General features: G+C 39.5%; 1 long non-coding RNA gene across 1 annotated transcript; it reads left to right on the top strand.

Annotated features, from left to right (window-relative positions):
* Window positions 1–1425, top strand: LOC140321089 (uncharacterized). The gene is made up of 2 exons (XR_011918819.1): window positions 1–70; window positions 1332–1425. It is a non-coding gene; the product is annotated as an uncharacterized lncRNA (long non-coding RNA).
* Window positions 1426–8080: the final 6655 nt, after the last annotated feature.

The following is an 8080-nucleotide window of genomic DNA, read 5'->3' as shown; positions in this document are numbered from 1 at the left end:
GGCAGCAGGCTTAACACAAAATTTGTATATAATGTTGGGAGTCATGATGGGTCTGCTCCTTCTAATCACCGTAAGAGAGTATTTTTTCTATCTTCTTTTCCCATACAGATCTTTTCTTTTTACATTCTGCTTCTCCTCACCACTTTTACCTATTGTTCATACATATATACAGTTACTACTGCCAAAGTTTTGCAAAGAAATGTTTACTTTTTATTTGTTTAATTTTTCTCAGAATGTAGCTTTAGCTTACTCTCTATGTTTCTTTATCTTATTCTGTGCTCATGGATCCGAATCGATTACACACCAGGAAAAAGTGTTTTAGACATTACTTGTTTATAAAGGCATTGGTAAAAGAATTCTCAAATTCCTGTTCTTCACATGATGACCATATTAGCGTTTCTGTACAGTTACTGTACAATGTTAAAAATGTACCTGCAAATCACAGAAATTATGAACAGAACATGTGACGTGTCTGAAAATAACCAAAGGCATTCACCAACGAATCTTTTAGGACCTGTGCAGTCCAATATAGTGTGTTAGCAATTTGAATGGGTTGCCACCATGGCAAAAATGCACCTGTGCCATTTTACCTGCTGCAGCATGCCACAACCCATGGTAGTGTTACCTTGCATTGTGGTGTGCAGCTGTGTGTTTTAATGTATTGGGGCAATACAGTAACACATGCATGGTTTGCTATAATGCATTTTGGTTATACATGCATTTTATCGCAGGTTAACTGGTACATTTGTGTAAAACCTTCCCTAAGAGAAATGTGGAGGCTTTCACAATTGACCTAATGTGATAGTTGCCTGGATGTTATGCTGCACACCCAGTCACTAACCAGGTATATAGATTAGGAAACCCAACTTTTCTTTAAGCCAGAGGGTCAGAATAATTATAGGCAGGACAGATATGTTCAGAAGGAATAGGAAGTAATAGCATCCCTTGTAACTTTGTGATGAAAAGATTATTCTAAAGATCACTGAACTGCTTGGATGACACATTAGTGAACCCAGATCTGCCATCTTTTTATAGAAGTGCATTTTACACACCCATTTCATTCAGGAAAACTTGTTTTACTTGTTTTTGGTATGTCAAGTTGTGTCAGATCTGTAGTCTTTCAGTCAACATTTGAGCTGAAAAAAGGATTGCATTGTATTATTTGAAGAAGCTTCTAGAATAGGAAATGTAAAATAGTTATCTTGTATTTTTTTATGATATATATTGATATTGCAGGTTGCTTAAAACTACAAGATATTCTATGTATTATTGTCTTTAGACAAACCTGTATCCATTAAAAATGCCTATTTCTTGTTTTTGTTTTTATCCAGATATTGTTCAGTTTGTCGTACAAGTACCTTGTGGAACCTGTGCCATCAGAGACTGAAACTTCATGAAAAAAATTAAACTTTCTGTGAATTAAGATTTGGTTTTATTCATTTATGTTGGATAACTAGCTGTTAAACATAGGAAGTGACATGAGGCTTTGAACAGCCTTCTTTTTTCACCTCTATGAAATTTGAAATCTATGATTTCATTAATTATTTGTGATTATGGGTTTACTAGGTTCCACGACTTTACCTTGTTTTGCAAGATGTAGTAATGTTCATCTTTGTATTAGGTTGTCTTTCAGAGTTAAAAATCCACTAAGGATAGGTTCAGACTAGCAGCTTTTATGGCATTTATTGCTCCCAGCATTCAGGTTTTTCACTTCAAGCATTTTTGCCTGAGCTGCTTCTGGGTGCCTAGCTGTTAATAGTAGGCAGTAGTAGGCAAAAATGTGTGAAAAAACATTGTGCAAATCAATAAATTGCAAACGCATGTATAAGCAGTTACAAGCTGTTCAGTGCAAGACTTTGGAGACACTTGGATGGCAAACAGCTTAAAAATCTAGTGCCTGAAAATGCCTGTATTAATAAAAAAACAAACCCATTTTGCTTTTTCATAAAACGCTAGTCTGAACCTAGCTTAAGGCAATATAAATGCAAGTGATAGATAACTACCTTTTGTGGTTAAGAAGTGGTTTTCCACATTTGGAAGCCAACCTATATCCCACTAATTACCAAGCAAAGGATGTTGTGTTTTGAGCTAAAGATAAGATGAGTAGGCACAGCTGTGTCATAAACCAGACAACTTTTGCTACATTTTTGGCAAATATACCCCGTGTGATCAACGCAAGAACCTAACTAAGAGGGTGAGATTTGCTTAAGCCGCATACACACTTGCAATTATAGTCGTTTGAAAGGATCTTTCACGATCCTTTCCAACGACTAAGCACTCCACCATGCATGAACAATGCTGTACATACAGCACCATTCTGCTCTATGGAGAGGGGAGGGGGGGAGGGACAAAGCCGCACCCTGCTGCGTGCTCTCCCCCTTCCCTTGCATTACGATCGTTCGTCGTTCATTGTCCTTGGATCCAGGACGGTCGTTCGGATGATGAATGACGCGCGCTGTACACACTTCAGATTCTTGACCGATATCAGCCCTGAGCCGATTATCGGGTGAGAACCATTGGAAGTGTGTACGTAGCTTTACAAGTATTACTTTGCATGTGAAATTGGAGATCAAGATAAAAGCTGGGCATCTCATATCTGTTGTCAAATGTGGTACTTTGGCCTATATTTATGCCTTGAGAGAATTTATCCTAATAAGGGGAAAGGATTTATGCCTATTTTACAACATACTCTTCATTAAAGAGCACTCCTGCATTCGTTGATCAATATATTTGTGCCTTGGTGGAATTTATTTGCTATACAAATCCTCTACTACATTGCCTGAGTGCCTGGTTCTCTGACATCCAGTATCATCTTATTCTAATTTGAAGGCCAGACGGCCATCTTGTCCACATGGCAACTTGTATTGTAGAGCATCAGCATCCGAATCCATCCTAACAAGAAAAGGGGATTTCAGCCTATTTTACAACATACCCTTCATTTAAAAACTCTCCTGTATTGGTTGATCAGTACATTTGTGCCTTGCGGGACTTCATCTGCTATACAAATCCTTTACTGCATTTCCTGTGTACCTGATTCTCTAACATCAAGTATCATTATATTCTAACCTGAAAGCCTGGCGGCCATCTTGCACACGGGGCACCTTATATTGTACAGCATCAGCATCTAAATCCATCCTAACAAGGGAACAGGATTTAAGCCTATTTTACAACATATTCCTCACTGAAAAGCTTTTCTGCACTCCTTGATCGGTAAATTTGTGCCTTATGGGACCTCATCTGCTTTACAAATCCTTTATTACACTATCCATCAAGTTCAACCACTGGGGAAATAAACATATCCCAGATGTAAAACCCTATAAGACATAGTTGGTCCAGAGGAACAAAACCCCAGGTACAACTTGCCTCAACAGGGGAAAAAAATTCCTTCCTAATTCCATGAGGCAATTGGATGTTCCCTAGATCATCAGTCACTGTTATTTTTATTTTAAAAGCCTTAATACCCAGTTAGATTGTGTGTTTCTAGAAAAACATCCAGCTTTTTCTTAAAGCAATCTATAGTAGTTGCTGAAACTACTTCCTGAGGGAGCTGATTCCTTGTTTTCTCAGACCTTACAGTGAAGAATCCCTTCCTTATCCGGAGCTTAAACTTCTTTTCCTCCAGTCCTCCAGATACAAAGAGTGCCCTCTTGTTCTTTGTAATGATCTCAAAGTGAATATTGGGGAAGAGAGTTCTCTATATGGACCATTTATATATTTATATAGGGTGGTCATATCCCCCTTAAACCTCTTTTCTCAAGGGAGAAGATATTCAGTTTAGCTAATCTCTCCTCATAGCTGAGCTCCTTCATTCCTTTTACTAGTTTAGTTGCCCTTCTCTGCACTCTCTCTAATTCCACAATGTTCTTTTGTGAACTGGTGCCCAAAACTGGACTGTATATTCCAGATATGGTCTGACCAATGCTTTGTACAGGGGCAGGTTTATGTCTCCATCTCTGCAGTCTATTCCTCTTTTAATACAAGAAAGTATTTTGCTAGCTTTAGATATTGCAGCTTGGCATTGCATGCTGGTATTAAGTCTATGATCTACCAGAGCCCCCAGATCCTTTCCATTTCTGACTCCCCCAAATGTATTCCCCCTAGACAGTATGAAGCACGCATGTTGTTAGCCCCCAAGTGCAAAAACTAACATTTATCTATTTTAAATGTCATTTGCCACTTGGCTGCCCAATCAAACAGTACATCCAGGTACGCTTGTAGATTATAGACATGCTGTATGGACTTATTTCCATTACATAGTTTGGTGTCATCTGCAAACACACAAATAGTACTTTTAATCCCAAACTCTATATCATTTATAAAGATGTTAAACAGTAAACGTCCCAACACGGAAACCTTAGACCATTCAGAGTATGATTCATTAATTACAACTCTCTGGATGTGGTTTTTAAGCCAGTTCTCTATTAATTTACATATTGACTTTTCTAAACCTTTTGCCCCTAACGAGCATATTAACCAACTGTGGGGTACAGTGTCAAATGCTTTAGCAAAGTCCAAGTACACTATATCAACTGCTACTCCACTGTATACCGGTTTACTTACTTCCTCATAAAAAGAGAGTAAATTTGTTTGACAACCTAAGTCTTTGTTGAAGCCATGCTGACTATCACTTATAATATTATTTTTTAGCAGAAACTCTTCTATGTGGTTCTTTATCAAAATCTCTAGGACCTTTACAACTATGGATGTTAAACTAATCAGTCTGTAGTTACCTGGTAATGACTTTGCTCCCTTTTTGAAGATAGGAACCACATTGGCCTTACGCCAGTCCATCGCTACCTTGCCAGTGACTAAGGAGTCTCTAAGAATTAGAAATAATGGTTTTAAAATAACCAAGCTCAGCTCTTTGAGGACACGTGGATGTAATCCATTGAGTCCTGGTGTTTTGTCAACCTTAATTTTTCCCAGCTGTTTCTCGATCATATCAATTCTGAGCCATTGTGACTCATTTAAGGCAGTGACATTGCTATTATGAATTTGGACTTGATCTCTGCCATTTTCCTTTGTGTACACAGAGCTAAAAAAAAGTGTTTAGTAAATCCGCCTTATCTTTATCCCCAGTTACCAACCCAGCAACATTCTTTAAGGGCCTACATGCTCAGATCTGATCTTTTTGCTATTAATATATTTAAAACATTTTGTGGGGTTTGCCTTACTTACCTTTGCAATCTGTCTTTCATTTTGAAGTTTTGCACATTTTATCTCCTATTTACATCTTTTGTTATATTCTTTATATTTTTCAAACAATGCCCTTTTCTTGTTACTTGGTTTTTTTAACATCAGCTGTGAGCCACATATGTTTAAATTTTAGCCTCCTTAACCTATTACCCATTGGAATATATTTTTAAGTGTGCTTTTGAAACAATCCCATTTCCGTTAAGTGTTCTTTGAGGACAATGTTTTCTCCCCGTCCAAGTTACTGAGAGCTGCCCTTAAATATAGAAAATTTGCTCTCTTAAAATTAAATGTTTTTATCTTTCCTGTTTTTGCTTCCTGTTTACAACTTATAATAAAAGAAATCATATTATGGTCACTGCTACCCAGATTCTCTATTTACATGCACATTTCTGTAGACGATCCTTGTCACCTGACCTGAAGCCAACAGTCACTCAGCTATATTGGATCCCGTTATTCCTGTTTTACATTCCCATCCAACTGCTACGACTACACTATTATTATTATTATTATTATTATTATTAATAATAATAATAATAATAACAAACAGGTTTTTTATAGCACCAATATATTACACAGCACTGTACATTAAATAGGGATTGCAAATGACAGACAGATACAGACAGTGACACAGGAGGAGGAGAGGACCCTGTCCCGAAGAGCTTACAATATAGGAGGTGGGGCATGTATCACACAATAGGAGAGGGATATGTAGTGGTAGGAAGTAGTCAGGGTTTTAAAAGACAGAAGAAGAAGGGTAGACAAGTTTGAAAAGATGGGTTTGAGTGTGATTTTAACGCCCTGGCGGTCTGAATAATGAGTATTTAAAAGTGTTAAAGCGGTACATTTAAAAAACCTCATTATTTTAAATTTCTCACCTCCCAGCCTATGGCTCACGAGCAGATGCCCGGCTGGCATCCGCTTTCCCTATCCTCACGTCCCCAACGTTCACACGCCGGGGATGTAGATGCCGGACGGCATCTGTGTAGCCTGGAGATGCCCGACCGCCATCGCCAGGGGAAGCAGATGCCGGATATCACTGGAGGACGCTGTGGGCACCGTTGGAGGACGCCACTGGAAGGTAGGACTTTAAAACTCCCCGGCAATTCCACCCTGAGTGTGGCTTTTGGCACTGAAAGTTAACCCCGAGCCACACTCGGGAATACCGCCAGGGAGGTGTAAGGAGCACAAAGTAGGTTGAGGAAGACCATTCCAGAGAGTTGGGGCAGCTCTAGAAAAGTCTTGGAGCCATGCGTGTATTGAGGTTATGAGAGAGGAAGTCATTAGTAGGTCCATGTAGGAAACATTCTTCCTGCTGACCTCCAATGTAATGTACGGTAATTTGTCAATGTTATAATTATTGATTAGGGCACATACTACACACCCACATGCACATTGCTAAAACACAGGGCTGGACAGGGAGAAACAATTATGTGCAGAGTGTTGTAATTCGTCAGAAGCAGACATCCCTTTCCTATACTAAGGTGAGTGGAGAATTATTATTATCAGGCTACAGTGCACAAACCATATCACATTCCAGCAGGCGTCCTGACATTGAATCCTATCCGCCATTCACAGATAAACACTCTAATCCTGTTTCATTCATTTTCTATGGACAATTCTCAATCCCCATTACTAAACAATCATTCCAGGTATGATTAGATCTGCAACCCTCACTATAAATAAGGGGAAATCATAGTTTAATCCGGATTAGAATGCAGATTGGGTTACGGATAAGAAGAATTGGAGAGCAAACTATCCCCCACAAAGAAAGTACATTCCATCTTACTGTCATTATCAGCCTGGGGATCCATGTGTTCTGTCCTGTCAGCCCCCAGCTAGTTATTGGGGTATTTTATTATCATCTTGTATATGAGGTCTTCATCTCCAGCCTCTTCTATAAAGCAGTACATGCACCTTGCAGTGCCTGTATGACAATCTCTTTTCCTAGCAGTTATTCTCAGTCACTTCCTATTCACTCCTATACATTGATTCATACGCTCCCATCACGTGATGTAAACATTCCCCCGGCTCCGTGCACTCCATACACTCCTAGCCGCAGTCCCCAAGGTGATGTAAGCCCCGCCCACTTTCCAGCTGACCTACAGTCTCAAGTCCTAGCCACGGCTGGCTGTTTGAACAAGGACAACTTTATTACGCATGTGAGGAAGACACAGCGCTAAGGATACATTAGTAACACTGGCTGCAGCAGGTTTGTGAATAGGAGTTGCTCCTGGTGTACGGTGGTTGCTATGTCTGAATTTAAAGGCGTTCATTACTGTATAAAGATAAAAATACACGTGTCGAAAACCTCTCGAAATAAAAACAAATGAAATGTTATGTGCTGAACTTATAAACCATTATGCTTCCAGCTGAAATACTAGAGCTGTCAGTGCTGACGTGATTTGAATATGAATGTCATCCTTATCTTTTCTTTAATACTGAAATGTGACGCTTTAAGGTGATTACCAAGTAAACATCAGCACTAGTTTGTAAAGGGATGACAATAAGAAAACCATCAGACTGTGACATTTACCCAGCTATCAGTTTTAGTGATCTGATAATATTATGTACTAATTAATGAAATTTAGGAAGTAGAATTCATCATAGCACCCATCCAGGACTCACTGACCTCCATTGTACCTCACCAACATTCACTGACCTCCACTGTACCCCTCCAGGACCCACTGACGTCCAGTGTACCTCACCAATACCCACTGACCTCCACTGTACCCCTTCAGCACCCACTGACCTCCAATGTACCTCACAAACACCCACTGGCTTACACTGTACCCCTCAGTACCCACTGTACCCCTCCAGCACCCACTGACTTCCAATGTACCTCACCAACATCCACTGACCTCCACTGTACCCTTTCAGGAGCCAC

This window comes from Pyxicephalus adspersus, unplaced genomic scaffold (assembly GCF_032062135.1).
Source record: "Pyxicephalus adspersus unplaced genomic scaffold, UCB_Pads_2.0 Sca665, whole genome shotgun sequence".
Classification (NCBI taxonomy): Eukaryota; Metazoa; Chordata; class Amphibia; order Anura; family Pyxicephalidae; genus Pyxicephalus; species Pyxicephalus adspersus.
The sequence above is the reverse complement of the archived record's forward strand: the minus strand, read 5'-3'. Positions and strand labels throughout refer to the sequence as shown.